Consider the following 16,814-nt stretch of genomic DNA (forward strand, 5'->3'; position numbering starts at 1 on the left):
GATGGATTTAGTTGTTACAATCAGATACATATCAACCCTGAAGACCAAGACAAGACTAAATTCCAATGCCCTTAGGGTACCTTTTCTTATAGAGTCCTCCCATTAGGTCTATGCAATGCCCATACCACTTTTCAATGGGAAGTTATGAGCATCTTTGTTGAGCTTGTTCATGATTGTATGGAGATTTACATGGATGATTTCATTCCCTATGGGTGTGACTTCCTAAAGGCTCTCTCTAATCTGGGTAAACTATTGAGAAAATGAATTGAAATGAACCTCTCACTGAGTATTGAGAAATGTGAATTCTTAATGAATGCGGGGACTATCCTTGGCCATTCCATATCTCACGAAGGGATACAAGTGGGCTTGAACAAGGTCACCATCATCAAAAGGGTCCCTGCCCCTCAAAATCAGAGGGATGTTAGGAGTTTCTTGGGCTTAGTTGGCTTTTATAGGAAGTTTATCAAGGAGTTTAGTAAAGTGGCTTCACCACTATTTGAATTGCTGGCCAATGACTCATAATTCTGTTGGACAAGTAGCTACTAAGAGGCCCTTTAGATATTAAAAGAGAAATTGACCATTGCACCCATACTTAGCGGCCCCAATTCAACTCTGCATTTCCATATCCATACTAATGACTCAGACAAAGCTATGGGGAAAATAGATGATAAGTTACCCTATTCCATTTATTTCATTAGTAAAAATCTGTCTAAGGCTAAATTGAACTACAATGTCACTAAAAAATAACTCTTAGTGATTGTACACTCCTTAAACAAATTTAGGCACTACATCACTAGATACCAAACATTTGTGGATACTAATCATGCATCTATTAAATATTTGATGAATAAGCCTGATGTGAATTCTAGGATCATTAGATGGTTGCTATTGTTACAACAATTTGATTTGACTATCATTGACAAGCCAGGAAAAGAAAATGTAGTTGCAGATTTTTTGTCTAGACTTACTTTTCTTGCAAGTGATGAAGGGATGGTCGATGATCAACTTCCATATGAGCACCTATTTTCTATCTCAGTGCTCTCTCCTTAGTTTTCTGACATAGCCAACTACCTGGTTGTTGGGAGATTTCCTCCAAATCTATCATCTAGGTAGAAGAGCAAGAATTGTAAGGAAAAGTTCCCCTTTCACTTGGATTGGGGTAATCTTTTCAAACTGGGACCAAATCATATTTTAAGGAGATGTGTCAGGGAAGAGGAGGGCTTTAACATCCTCTTAGCTGCCATGATGGGCCCTTTAGGGGTCATTTTGCTACCAAGAGAACAACTTTTGAACCTTTACAAGCTTGCTATTATTGACCCACTCTCCATCAAGATGCAAGAAGGTATACTAACAAATGTGATCAATGCCAAAGGATGGGAAAACCGACACCCAAGGATGAGATGCCTCTACAACCTCAAGTGGCCTTAGATACATTTGAAAAGTGGGGCATTGATTTCATTGGGCCATTTGATCCACCATCAGGGTAGAAAAAGTACATTATTGTGTGAACTGATTACTTGACAAAGTGGGTTGAGACAAAGGCTGTCAAAGTAGCAACAAAGGAGAAAGTGGTTGAACTCTTAAGGGAAAATATTTTCTACAAGTTTGGGTATCCAAGGGACATATTCATTAACTAGGGGGCTCAATTTACATCACATTTGATTGAGAATATTCTGAGGAAACATAATATCAAACATAGAACATCTACTGCCTATCACCCTTAAGCAAATGTGCAGGTAGAGGTTACAAATAGGGCATTGGAGAGCAGCCTCACCAAGGTTGTGAGCATCAGCAGGAGAGATTGGGAAAACATATTAGTGGAGGCCACTTGGGCCTATAAGACCACTTGGAAGACAACTAATGGGTTCACTCCATATGATTTAGTTTATGGGAAGAAAGCTCTGTTTTCTATTGAGTTTGAATATAACACTTTAAGAATGGAAACCCAATTGAACTTGTATGTCACTAGAGCACAACAAGAAAGGCTGCTCTGTTGGCATTATGACTGGGGTTTGGCACTATGGCACAAGTGTTGTCCTTGATGGCAACTCACTCTGATGACAGATCTCAGTTCAGGTTCTCAAAATGAAGGAAAAAGATATATACGCAGGTTCACTTTGATCAAGACGCGTATACACGCGGGTTAGACGTTCCAAAGACGCGTATGCGTATACACGCACTTTCACGCAAAGAAAAGCGCGTACATATGGGATAACTTATTTTTGGTCTGTGGTATTTAGTCCTTAGTATTTGAACCTTTGGTTTTGGACCATAGTATCTCGTCAGATGTGTTGATCCCAAGTATTGGGTCCATGGTATTGGTTTGTTATGGATTTGGACCGTGGTATTGTGAAAGGCCTAAGACTATAAAAGAGGAAGGAGATCATTAGGTAAGTATTATCTGATGTATTGAATATCTAAAGATGTGAAAGTGATTGGTTTGTGTGGCTGGATCTGAATCAAGGAGGAACCTGAGCATTACAAGATAGATAAGCTCTATTGATGGGTCGAGATCTCAAGGCTTGAATAGTAATATCTTTTTGTGATTTGATCTGTTATAATCGGCGCATAATTAGATCTATAATTCTGATAATCTGAGTATAACTGAAGTCTGTTTAAGTGTAAAGGGTGAATTGTCTTTTATAGATCTATACACAGGTTCGGATCTAATACCAATTGTTGGAAATAATACTGATAGGGGGGGTGATTCAGTATTATTAAGTCAAATATTTTTTATTTCACACCCAGATCATATACGCTACTTCAGTTAGAGAAAACCGAGTATATACGCAACTTCAGATAAGAAAACCAGCGTATACCATGCAGACTTATAATTTAATGTATTCTAAAGATGTTGATCATTAATTTGTGCATCAGAGTCATATAAACAGTAACCAGGAACAATAAAAACAGAGTAGAAGACAATCACACACAAGAACACAAGATATAAGGTAGAAACCCAATGTGGGTGAAAGCCACCTACTGCAATTTGTCTCTATCTTCTTTTAATTAGAAACTTCCTTTTACAATGATTCTATACTGGTGCAGACTTATACCAGTACGTAGGTTGCAACCTGCAGAGAGCTACAACCCTCTCTCATTCTCTAGCTTCTCCTAGAAGGGAGATACAACCCCCTTAGCTCTTGTACTAGCTGAGATACTAGTACGTAGGTGCTGACCTACGTACTATATCGCTTGAAGGAATTCTAACTGCTTACGAAATGAGAAAAGGGTCTGAAATTTTAGATGAGATTATCAAAGTGCAATGTTCTACACTAATCAAGACAAGTCTGGGATATAATGAAGAAGCGTCTCAAGCACAGGAGCCATCCACCTCCAAAAGTTATCTTGATGCAGCAAGGAGGAGTGAACAAATTGACAATCGACAACAAAGGCACAATGGAGATCACCAGGTAAATCAGGGACAATTTACCTCAAGAATGAATAGAGACTACCAAGTAAATCGAGGGCAATGTACTTTATGGATGAACAGAAGTTACAACTAGCCATTGGTAAAACATCCTCAATTTGCCTCAAGAATGGATGTCAATAGAAACTACAATCATTTGACTGGTAGATTTGATAATCGCAGGAGTTTCTTCAATGGTCAGTGTTTCTCTTGTCATAACTTTGGTCATAAAGCAGCTCAATGTGTTGCCTATAAGACAATCATGACTAGAGAAGCCAAAAAACAAAGAAGTATGATTGGGATCATGAAAAGGACCTACAATAACTTTTCTGCTCTTGAAAACGAAATAGAATGTTCTATTTGTAACAACTTTGGTCATGAAGATTCTGAATGCAGGAGCAGGTTTCGGCAGACAACTCAGAAGGAACAAGTCTCAAGTGCCAAAACATGGAGAATGAAATAACCGCAACCAGAAAGATGTGGGATAGCCTTATATGCAGAAGGACAGGAAAATCAATGGTATAGCAACAGTGGATGTTCGAAACATATGCCAGGTGATAAAGAAAAACTTCAATCATATAGTGCCTTAGAAAAGGAAAAGAAGGTCTCATTTGGAAATGACACCCTTGCATTAATAAAAGGTAAAGGTTCTGTTCAGTTGAAAGAAAAGGTCAAAACTGGAAATGTTATGTATGTTCATGGCTTAAAGCATAATCTATTGAGTGTCAGTCAGATGTGCGATCAAGGAACTGAGGTAATATTTCGATCAAATGGATGTAGTGTTCGTGATCTTGATACATGAAAAACAATGATCAAAGGCATAAGAACTCCAAATAATTTATACATATTCAAAGAAGGACAACATCAATGCTATCTAAGAAAGAATGATGAACACTGGCTATGGCACAGAAGATTGGGGCATCTTAGCTTCTCTCAGATAAAGAAAGTAGAATAAGAAGAGCTATTACACGCATGAAGACAGTGATGGATTGTCAAATAGTGATGAAGATGAACGAGGTAATGATGATAGACTTTTGATGGATTTTGAAGATGATGATTTCTTGGATGCTATAAATGAAGAAGGTCTTTATGAAGAAATTTCTAGACTTAAAGTTTGTTTAGAGGAAAAGAATATGATTATAGATACTCTAACATTCCAACTTGCCGAAAAAGATAAATACAATGAAAAGTTAGAATGTGAAATTGTGGGACTTAGAAAAGAAATTGAGAAAACAAAAGCCCTTAATCTCAGTTTTGCAAAAGGATCAACAGAAAACAATATATATATAAAGGTTGACAATGAAAAGTTGCTAATACTTGTTGTGTATGTTGATGATATCATCTTTGGCAACAATGAAAAAGACATGAGTCAAAATTTTGCCTTGGTAATTCAAAAGGAGTTTGAAATGTCCATGCTTGGTGAGCTCACATATTTTCTTGGTTTACAAGTCCAAAAAAACAAAGACGACATTTTTTTTATCACAAACCAAGTATCTCAAGCAGATCTTGAAGAAATATGGGATGGAGGATTCGAAACCAGTATGTACTCCTATGGTTACAGGATGCAGTCTCAGCACAAATGATGAATCAGCAGCTGTACATCAACCTACCTATAGATCCATGGTTGGTAGTCTACTCTATCTAACAGGCACCTGACCAGACATTATGCATGCAGTAGGGATAGTTGGAAGGTTTGAGGCAAATCCAAAGGAAACTCATCTTCAGGAAGTCAAGAGAATTTTCAAATACCTTCAAGGGACTCAAAACTATGGTTTATGGTATCCTAGAGATACAAATATCACACTTCATGCATATACAGATGCAGATTGGGCAGGTAGCGTGGATGACAGGAAAAGCACTAGTGGTGGTGCATTCTTCATGGGTCATAGATTAGTATCATGGTTCAGCAAGAAACAAAGTTCCATTGTATTATCTACAGCTGAAGCAGAGTATGTAGTTGCTGCATCTTGCTGCACACAACTCGTTTGGATGATGCAAACATTGCAAGATCTTCAAATCACTTGTACTCCACCTATTTCCATTTTTTGTGATAATATAAGTGCAATCAGCATTTCAAAGAATCCTGTCATGCATTCAAAGACCAAGCATATACCTATCAAATACCATTTTCTTCAGGAACAAGTGCTTGAACAAAAGGTCAAGTTGGAGTACGCTCCCTCTAAGGAACAAGTTGCTAATATTCTCACCAAACCACTACCCAGGGAGACATTTGAATACCTCAGACAGAAGCTGAGGGTAGTTGATGCATCATCTTGCTGTTGAAACTTGTTTGTTTCAGAGAAATGTGGTTGTACGTGAGTTGCATGAGGAGGATCCGCGTACATACGCCGATTTATGCAGATACAGTTGCATATATGGTGGTTTGAAGGAAATCAGTGGGGACAAACTCTAGTTGAAGAGAGTCTGATATGGGTCTGACGAGAGACCATCTGGCACAGGTTCAGGGGGAGCAGATAATCTTCTAATAATGCATTGTTGGAATTACATTAGAAGCTCTTGGTTCAAGTACACCAGCTGTTTTGGGTTCAGGTGGATCAGCTACAGAAGGAGAACAGAAGGAGAACATGGTTGTTGATCTGAATAGTGCTGCCGATATTAGTTATTGGTGACCTTCATAGTCTTGCTCTAAATTTTTCATCTCTATGTCATGTATATATTTTATTATCAAGGTCATGTAATGGCCTATTTTTGGTTTCCCCACTATGCCTGGGATGAATGATGTAATGTGCTTGGTTGTCATATGTAAACTTCTGATGTATCCCCACTTGGTTGGGTGGATGATCCCCACTTGGTTGGGCGAAGGATGTTTGTATAAAGTCTTTTGGTGATAGGAAGGTCTTTTATGATGTATAAGTCATCGTTATTCTTGAATAACATCTTTTTGCAGATTTTTCCTACAGTCAGGGGGAGCATGGTCAGCACAGCAGAGCAGAGATTTCAGCATGTACTCAGGGGGAGCATAACCCTTTGCCCTTGATGACAAAGGGGGAGGATGACTTTGAGGATCTTGGGGTTGCCATCAAGTCCAAAGGGGGAGATCGTTGGCATTATGACTCAAGTTTGGCACTATGGCATAGATGTTGTCCTTGATGGCAACTCACTCTAATGATAGATCTTAGTTCAGGTTCTCAGAATGAAGGAAAAAGATATATACGCAGGTTCACCTTGATCAAGATGCGTATACACGCGGGTTAGACGTTCCAAAGACGCATATGCGTATACACGCACTTTCATGCAAAGAAAAGCGCGTACATATGGGAGAACTTATTTTTGGTCTGTGGTATTTAGTCCTTGGTATTTGAACCTATGGTTTTGGATCATAGTATCTCGTCAGATGTGTTGATCCCAAGTACTGGGTCCATGGTATTGGTTTGTTATGGATTTGGACTGTGGTATTGTGAAAGGCCTAAGACTATAAAAGAGGAAGGAGATCATTAGGCAAGTATTATCTGATGTATTGAATATCTGAAGACGTGCAAGTGATTGGTTTGTGTGGCTGGATCTGAATCTAGGAGGAACCTGAGCATTACAAGATAGATAAGCTCTATTGATGGGTCGAGATCTCAAGGCTTGAATAGTAATATCTTTTTGTGATTTGATCTGTTATAATCGGCTCATAATTAGATCTATAAATTTGATAATCTGAGTACAATTGAAGTCTGTTTAAGTGTAAAGGGTGAATTGTCTTTTATAGATCTATACGCAGGTTCGGCTCTGCAAAGGCGCGTATACACGCATTTTCAGCAAGAGAAGAAAGCGTATACGCTGGTTGACCTTGATTCAGCTGCGTATGTACGTAGGTTTATACATAGTGAAGTAGCGTACATCTCTTGAAATATGTTCTAGTTGCTTCTGTGGATTACTGCAGTGTTCTGGGTTCAGCAATGGTGTCTGGTTACTATTATTGTTTTTCTGGTTACAACATTCTGAGCAGTTTTTGGTTGATTTAGTAGTTGTTTGTGGAAAAGGAGATTGTTTGATGCACATATACTTGATGTTTGTTTGATATTCATGGATTCAGTCTGAAAATTGATGAAACTTGGTCTCTGGAAGAGAATATAAGGTTGTAGCCTTTTGTAGGTCAGCACCTACGTACTAGTATCTCAGCTAGTACAAGAGCTAAGGGGGTTGTAGCTCCCTTACAGGAGAAGCTGGAGAACGAGAGAGGGTTGTAGCTCTCTGCAGGTTGTAGCCTGTGTACTGGTATAAGTCTGCACCAGTACAGAATCATTGTAAAAAGAGGTTTCTAATTAAAAGAAGATAGAGACGAATTGCAGCAGGTGGTTTTCACCCACATTGGGTTTCCACCTTATATCTTGTGTTCTTGTGTGCGATTGTCTTCTACTTTGTTTTTACTGTTCGTGGTTACTGTTTATATGACTCTGATGCACAGATTAATGATCAACATCTGTAGAATACATTAAATTATAAGTCTACATGGTATACGCTGGTTTTCTTATCTGAAGTTGTGTATATACGCGGTTTTCTCTAACTGAAGTAGCGTATATGATCTGGGTGTGAAATAAAAATATTTGACTTAATAATACTGATTCACCACCCCTCTTAGTATTATTTCCAACATGCTCCAATTAAATGGCTTGGATGATTTCAAGATGCAGGTCCTCATCCACACTAAAGTTATACAATTTCAAAAGAAGGTCTGGCATGATAAGCATATCAAGGATAAGGTTTTTCAAGAAGGGGATTGGGCCTTGTTATATGATTAAAGGAAAATTAATGACAAGATGGTTAGGCCCATACTTGGTAGAAATATGTCATGAAAATGGAGCTGTCCAAATCAGAACCATTGATGAGGAAGGGATCCCCTTGCTTGTTAATGGTTATTGGCTGAAGTTATACAAGAAACCTTTGTCTAAGGCAAAATTCATCAGTACAATCAATAGATAAGTCAATGTGGTTGGGAGTGTCATAGCTTCCAGTCCTTAAAAAAAAAAAAAAAAAAATAAAAGGCTTGAATGAAAACCTCTATGAGGCATCTGATGCCAACTCCTGGGTTGAAAAACGCTCTGAGATAATCGAGGAGCCAGAAAAAGAGAGAGGAAAAAATGATAAAGATCCCTAGGTTAAAACCCCTCTTGAGGCACCTAGGGAAGGCATGCAGGTTGAAAACTCCTCTAAGGCAGCCTGTGTGTCTCAAGAAAAATAAAAAGAAAAAAACAAACAAAAGAAAAGAGAAAATACAAGGAAAGAGTTTTACTATGTCTGCTGACTTTTTTTTATTCCATTTTGTAGGATTATACATAGTGGCAAATTTCATGGCTATGGGGCCAAAATTCTCAAGATTTATTTCATTATTCCAACCATTTGCTTCATATCCATCATCTCCACTCATGTGATCACCTCTCTCTACTATCCCATTAGCCTGAACTTCAAGTTTCAGCTCCTCTCTGGACTGCTATAGGAAGAACCTATAATTGCTACAGGAAGGTCTCGTGGTGCTACAGGACGGTTCTGAAAAGATATAGAAGGGAAATGTGAGGACAACGACAAACCAACGGGGACCTTATGAATTTAACAAATGATGAAAAGATATAGGAGGGAGATCCGAGGACAAGGACAAACCAACGGGGACTTTATGACTTTAACAAATGAAAAAGGTTCCCCCATTACTTTCCATCATCCATCCATCACTCATCCATCTCATTTCACAAAAAAATTCACTCATATCCTCCACTCTGTCCTACCCTTTTATTTTTATTTTTTAAAACACAGAAGCTATAATTTTCATTTCTACAAGTCTAAACTGCCCCCTCATGATGCTAGTATTATTTTTGGGATGGGGACCCCCAGGTTAAAGCTTTTTGTAATTTTTGTCTCAATTTTGATGTAATATTGTAAAGTCTCCACATTTTGAGGAGCATAGCACACATAATGTTAAGAGTCAAAGGGGCTTTTAGGAAAGTCAAAGCCCATTATTTTGTAAATGGATGGGACGTTTTTATTTCTTCCCATGGTTCACGGACCATGGTAATGTAATAGCTATAAAAGGAAGTCATCTAGGAGTCATCAGGGAACTTTAAAAAGTGGATGAATACGATTTTGAGTATGTAATTTTGTATTTTGGCTAAGGGGAAGGCTTCTGCAGCTTAGTGCACTAAGACCTTGGTAAGTTTGCAGCTAAGCGCGCGGACCCCTGCACTTGTGTGCGCAGGGTCAGAAGAAGTGCACTCATTGAAGATCTAAAAGAATAAAGTATATTTGAAGAAATTCTATGCAATTCTCTTTATACTCATATGTTTATTTGTTTATGCTTAGTTATGATTCGATTCTCTATGATATTTCTTTAATTGCATCGCAAAGGTCTAGATCTACTTTTATGTGATAACTTATGCATGCTAGAACACTCAAGCGAAGCTCATAGATTGAATTAAGTAAAAATCACTTTAAGTTTGTGATTATGAAGATGAGGGTTAGCGAAGGTTGAATTGGGCCCTAGATTAAGGAAACTCCTTAGTGCTACATCACATAGCCTTCTGGATGTAGAAACCTGGTTCTAGCATCCCCTAATACTGCCTCAGGTGTGACTGCAGTTTGCGCTAAGCAGACTGTTGCTGAAAGGGCTAGTAGTGTAGCATTTTGTTGGTTAGGGAAACTAACTCTGAACCTAGGTCCAAGCCCCCTCAAGCTAGCACCTATGCAATGGTTCACCATAATCCAAGAAGGGAAGACTATTCAGAATCAGATAGACGAGCTGCGATGAAAAGCCCCAATCATTTAAGCAAGAACGTAACCTTGGGCCAAAGAAGCTAGTAAACTCTCTCAGTATGTCAAGAGTAAACAGAAAGGAATGCAATAGACGTAGAGGACCATTTGCTTATCAGTAGAGGGGTCAACTACTAAGAAGTTGGTCGAGGAGGTTTAGCAGGCTGTCGCACAGTGCACAACAGAGCTTCAAGCATTGAAGGCAGAGTTTAGTGGCCTCAAAGTGCACGTTGAGGACGTATCAATAGAGTGACTCAGGACGAGTCACATCTTTTTGTTGGGGGCCTATTGGGTTGGGGACCCCCAGGTCTAAGTTTTGTCTAATTTTTGTCTCAATTTTGATGTAATATTGTAAAGTCTCCGCATTTTGAGGAGCGGAGCGTGCAGAATGTTAAGAGTCAAAGGGGATTTTAGGAAGGTCAAAGCCCCTTATTTTGTAAAGGGATGGGATGTTTTGATTTTTCACCCATGGTTTGTGGACCATGGTATTGTAATATCTATAAATGAAAATCATCTAGGAGTCATTAATAAGCTTTACAAAGTGGATGAATAAGATTTTGGGTATGTAATTCTGTATTTTGGCTAAGGGGAAGGCTCCTGCAACTGAGCGTGTGAAGACCTTGGTAAGTCCGCAGTTGTGTGTGGAGGGAAAAAAGAAGTGTACTCATTGAAGATCTGAAGTATAAAGTATATTTGAAGCAATTCTCTGCAATTCTCTTTATACTCACATGTTTATGTGTTTATGCTTAGTTATGATTTGATTCTCTATGATATTGCTTTAATTGCATTGCGATGATCTAGATATACTTTTATGTGATAAATTATGCATGTTAGAACACTCAAGCAAAGCTCATAGATCGAATTAAGCAGAAATCACTTTAAGTCTGTGATTCTGAAGATGAGGGTTAGCGAAGGTCGAATCGAGCCCTAGATCAAGGAAATGCCTCATTGCTACATCACATAGCCTCCTGTGTAGAAATTTTGAATAATATAACACTTATTCACAGAGATTATCTTGATTATACACTATTTGCAGAATGCATGCATAATACATAACCTCCTCTACCATTGATCATCAATTTGCAGTATTCAGAAACAATCGCATGCGCACATTGAAGCATCAATCACACATATCAACACAGTATATCATGGGGAAAGCATACAGCTGAAAACCCCCAACTATCTGTATATTATATTGATTGAGAACATGTAACAATACATAGTACAATACTCCTCACAAGAACTCAGTACTACCTCCACCTGTTACACACAAACTAGCTCAGATCTGATGCCTCAAATCTCCTCCACTGTTTGCCTGCCTCCACTACGCAATCCTGCATGAGAATGGATGAGTATGGCTGATCCAAACTCATATTTCCTAGGCTGAACCACGCAATCCTCATTGGCAATACTCAATCCATTGATTGTGCAAATCTCATGCACAACTATAGTCACAACTGACAGTTGTCTTGCCCTTTCACTCACCTCTAACACTTGTCTCCACTGAACTGTCCATGCACTGAGTTAACTGATGTATTCTTTAGTTGATTTATGAGTTAATAATTAGTGAATTAATAAACAATTAATTCACATCACTCATCACTAGTGTATTCTGCAGTTAGACTAAATACAACTAGTTCAACTAAGTCAAACTGAACACAACTCCATCAACTCCTCAATCAACTCCACCAAACTCAATCACTTGAGTTCTAACTGAAGTCCATCATGCAATAGCTCAACTAACCCATAAGAAAAGCATATTTCCTTCTCGCAGTTGCATGTGACACATCTGTAGCTCGAACTGAAGTGCTCCAAGAGGATAAGATAATGTTTATAGTCCAAATATTATTAAGAGCTAATAATATTCGACTGTTCTATTTTTAGCCTGGTAGTCTAAAAATAGACTCTGCCCATATGTCTAAAAATAGAAGTCCATTTATTTTTACCAACATGACCAATCATCCATAAATAGCATCCTGCAACTCATAGACCATGATTCGTATGTCTAAAAATAGACATAGTCTAAAAATAGACTTTGCGCCAAAAATAGCCTGTGGGCCCACTTAGTGAAGGTGACTCCTTTACACTAAGTTCCATCATCTTGTTGCATTTTCAACATCCTAGATGCAGAAACCTTGTTCTAGCATCCCCCAATACTGCCTCGGGTGAGACTGTAGTCTACGTTAAGTAGATTGTTGCCGAAAGGGCTAGTAGTGTAGGGTTTTGTTGGTTAGCACAGCTAACTCTGAACCTGGGTCCAAGCCCCCCCAAGCTACCACCTATGTAATGGTTCACTAGAATCTAGGAAGGGGAGAATATTCAGAATCAGATATATGAGTTGCGATGACAAGCCTCAATCATTTCAGCGAGAACGCAACCTTGGGCCGACGAAGCTAGTCAACTCTCTCATTTTGTCAAGAGTAAACTGAAGGGAATGTAATAGATGTAGAGGACCATTGGCTTAGCAATAGAGGGGCCAACTACTGAGAATTTGGTCGAGGAGGTTTAGCAGGCCACCATGTAGTGCATAACAGGGCTTCAAGAATTTAAGGTATAATTTAGCAGCCTTAAAGCACACATCGAGGATGTACCAACAAAGTGACTCAGGACGAGTCACATATTTGTGTTGGGGGCCTGTTGGGTTGGGGACCCCCAGGTATAAGTTTTTTCTAATTTTTGTCTCAATTTTAATGTAATATTGTAAAGTCCCCGTATTTTGAGGAGCGAAGCACACATAATGTTAAGAGTCAAAGGGGATTTTAGGAAGGTCAAAGCCCCTTATTTTGTAAAGGGATGGCATGTTTTTATTTCTGCCCATGGTTCACGGACCATGGTAATGTAATAATTGTAAAAGGAAGTCATATAGGAGTCATTAAGCAACTTTACAAAGTGGACAAATAAGATTTTGAGTATGTAATTCTGTATTCTAGCTAAGGGGAAGGCTCATGCAGCTGAGTGCGCGAAGACCTTGGTAAGTCTGCAGTTGAGTGTGATGGCCCCTGCCGCTGTGTGCGTAAGGTCAGAAGAAGTGTACTCATTGAAGATCTGAAGTAATAAAGTATATTTGAAGAAATTATGTGCAAATTCTCTGTATACTCATATGTTTATGTGTTTATGCTTAGTTATGATTCGATTCTCTGTGATATTTCTTTAATTGCATCGCGAAGGTCTAGATCTACTTTTATGTGATAACTTATGCATGTTAGAACACTTAGGAGAAGCTCATAGATCTAATTAAGTAGAAATCGATTTAAGTATGTGATTTTGAAGATGAGGGTTCGCGAAGGTCGAATCAGGCCTAGATTAAGGAAACGCCTCACTGCTACATCATATAGCCTTCTAGATGCATAAACCTAGTTTTAGCATCCCCTAATACTACCTCGGGTGATACCGCAGTCTATACTATGCAAAATGTTGCCGAAAGGGTCGATAGTGTAGGGTTTTGTTGGTTAGCATTGGTAACTCTGAACCTGGGCCCAAGCCCCCTCAAGCCAACCATTCTCCTCAGGACTTGTTACAATTTATCTCATCACCCCATGCAGATTGAAGACCCCAATTGAAAAGGATAGGACTGCTACAAGAAGGAAACCTCCTCTTGTAGCAACTTGGGCATACATCACATAAAGCACTGATCTTGTTTTTTCCTCATCAAGGGGCGATGATGGAACCTTATGAGACAAGTTTGAAGAAGTCATATCACTCCTAGGAGGTATTTCCACTAGTAGCATCAACTTGAAGATCAACTAGGTACCTCAGCACACACAACAAACACAAAAATCAAGTATCATGATGAGAAATGAAGAAATACACAAGAAATAAGCCAGCAAGTCATCTCCCTTGATGCCAATGATATGGTATAGCTCCAACATGCAAATACCTACAATAGTTTAGTCATGAGGTAGGCACATGTATGTCAAACTCTTACCTCCTCCCTATGTGTGAATAATGAAAATGTATAAATGTTGAGAGGGGATGTTTTAATAAGATGGTGGTGGCCATTTAACTTGGCCACCCTCACCCAGTGAACTAAAAGTGATGGTAAGCACTCATGTAATGTGGATATGTCACATCGGTTGAGTTGGAATCACAAATAGTAGGTGGTGATTACGAGGGAAGGAGAAATAATTACTTAGAGTGGGGAAAACGGTCCAAAGAGGAAACCCTATGTGATGCCAGGTCACCACAATGCTCCAAGCATCAAATAAAAAATGACATGCTATGTACTTGGGCTCGGGTTCTTTTGCATACTCGCTCATTTCAAAAATAGTTAGGGAGAGGACAACCTTGGTGTGCCATCAAAGATTTTTGAACCCCATTCTACAATTGCAATAAGAAGGAGCTACAGGCATGAATGAAATTGCTACAGGAGGGCCGAGAGACTGCTACAGGAAGGTTGAGAATGTGAAAAAGAGCCATAGAGATTCAAATTTATTTCTAAATTACCATCTACATCCCAGACTACTTGAGAAAAAGTAAGTTCCACCATATCCTTCATCCATCCATCAGATTTCACGCACATTTTACTCAAATGCTATAGATAGTGGCAATCTAATTGTACAATTAAAAGGTATTTTGTAGCAATATAGTGATTGAAACATAGGCAATTTTCATTAACAAGGAATGTTTAACTCATTGTTGCCACTGAATCAAACATTGAAGATATAGAAGAAGCATCTCTCCCTCTCTTAATTAAGAACATAAAGAAGATATGGGGGAGGATTTAATAGGAGGGAGTCCTCAGATACCAAGAGAATCCACCTACACCCTCCCGTGGTAGACATTTAGAAGACACCAATGGTTGGGACTCTCCGAGTTATTAAAGGGGTATGATGATGAACTTGCCTTTGAATTTTCCATGCCTATGAATTCAGAAACATAGGACATTTCCACCACTATTGTGAGGGGGTTGGCTATCTCTCTCAGCCTTGAAATAATTAGTAGAGTAACAACCCTACCTCTAGGGATCAAGTGGAGTAGAGAAGACAAAGCCACTAGTGTCATTGCTAAAAATAATTTCTTCACTGCCAATGAAAAGCTTGTTGAGGACAAGAATGGAGTTAGGAGGGAAATCCTACCTTATCCTTGGGATGAGGTGGCCTACCATATTCTGAAGTACATATCCTGTGAGGGAAGAATGAGTGTGGTATATTCTTACCACTTTAGATTACTTCATGAACTCAGGTTCAAGGAAAAATTGCCTCTTGCTCAAAGACTTAGTGTGCCATATTTCCTCCTACAGTCCATCAGGGAAATGAGTCAAAAAGTAAGAGAGGGAAACACCAACACCTAGGCCACCATGGCCTCATTAAAATGATAGTGGTGGATGCCTTGAACAATTTGAGAATCCCTATCCTTTGGTCCAAATTCATAGACATGGATAGAGAAAATTTCATAGAGACACAAGCCCTCACACTAGGTGAGACCCAAGCCTATAGTGTTGGAAGAAGAGAGGGAAAAACAGATAGAGAAGAAGAAGGGGCAAGGATAGAAGAGGAAGAAGCAACAGGGTCAGAAGGAAAAGAAAGAGAGATAGAATGGAAAGGATAGTAGAAGAAGGAAAGATGAAAAAAAGGAAGAAGAAGAAACAAAGGCAAAGGTAGAAGAAGCAAAAGATGAAAAAGAAGAGGGGGAAAGACATACAAAAGAAACATTAAGTCCTAAGAAGACTACTGAGCCCAAAGAAACAAAGATACCCCCAATGCAAACAAGTTTGTCTCCAGGAACCACTAAACATGAGGTAGCTTCAACTTTAGCTACCTTAAGAACCTCGATCAAACCTAGAAGGAAGAAACAAAGGCAAGGCCCCCTATATTTTAATACCAGGAAAAGAACCAGGATCAAGCAAGGGAGGCCACAAACTCCCATAAAGGTCCCCATTGTAGTTGAGGAGTCCCCAAGCAAGAAAGAGGAGGGGACCAACTGAAGGAAAAATTGAAGAGGTCACCTCTCCAAAACCCACAACAAAGACTGCTATAACATATGTGAGGAGGCCTACCACCAGATCAACCTCCTGCAAACAACCCGGGACACCAACAACCCTCCAAAAAGAATAAAAAGGGAAGCTACAGGAGGGACATGGGATTCTATAGGAGGGAAGAATGTGAAACAACAACTACAAGAGGTAGCAGCCTCTCCAAGAACATTTGAGAAGGAATTACCAGAGCTCCAAGAGTCTAGTCCATAGCCTAGCCTAAGGTCCTACTACAAATTCATTGAAGGAGGGACGATTATTCCCCAAAAATTTGTAGTCCCACCTTTTTATGAGCTAGAAGCAGAAAGAGGAAGAACGCACAGGTGGATGAAAATTTCTAAATCTAAGAAGGTAGAGGATGTGGGCCTCATAGAAGAAAAGGACCTTGAAATGAGAAAATAATTAAGTGAGCCGAGAATGGGAGAGTATACAATGAAGGAGAAACTACATGCAAAAAATATGTGGTTGAGAGAGAAACTACAGGAGAAAGAAACACAACTTGCCATATTGGAAAGCCTCTCCATGGATGCATTACAGTGCAGACAACCCTCAAAGTCTTATGCCCTCTTTCTCAAAGAACAATGGCTGCAATTCCAAATCAAAACCTTAGTACAACATGGATCTATTCCCTTTTAGGATTACAAACAGTTCATTGAATTTTGCAACCAAGCTAACGTGGAGGAAAAATAA

Source organism: Pinus tabuliformis, chromosome 3_2 (genome assembly GCF_031772625.1).
Source record: "Pinus tabuliformis cultivar Carrire ecotype Pingquan chromosome 3_2, CPIR1, whole genome shotgun sequence".
NCBI classification, from domain to species: domain Eukaryota; kingdom Viridiplantae; phylum Streptophyta; class Pinopsida; order Pinales; family Pinaceae; genus Pinus; species Pinus tabuliformis.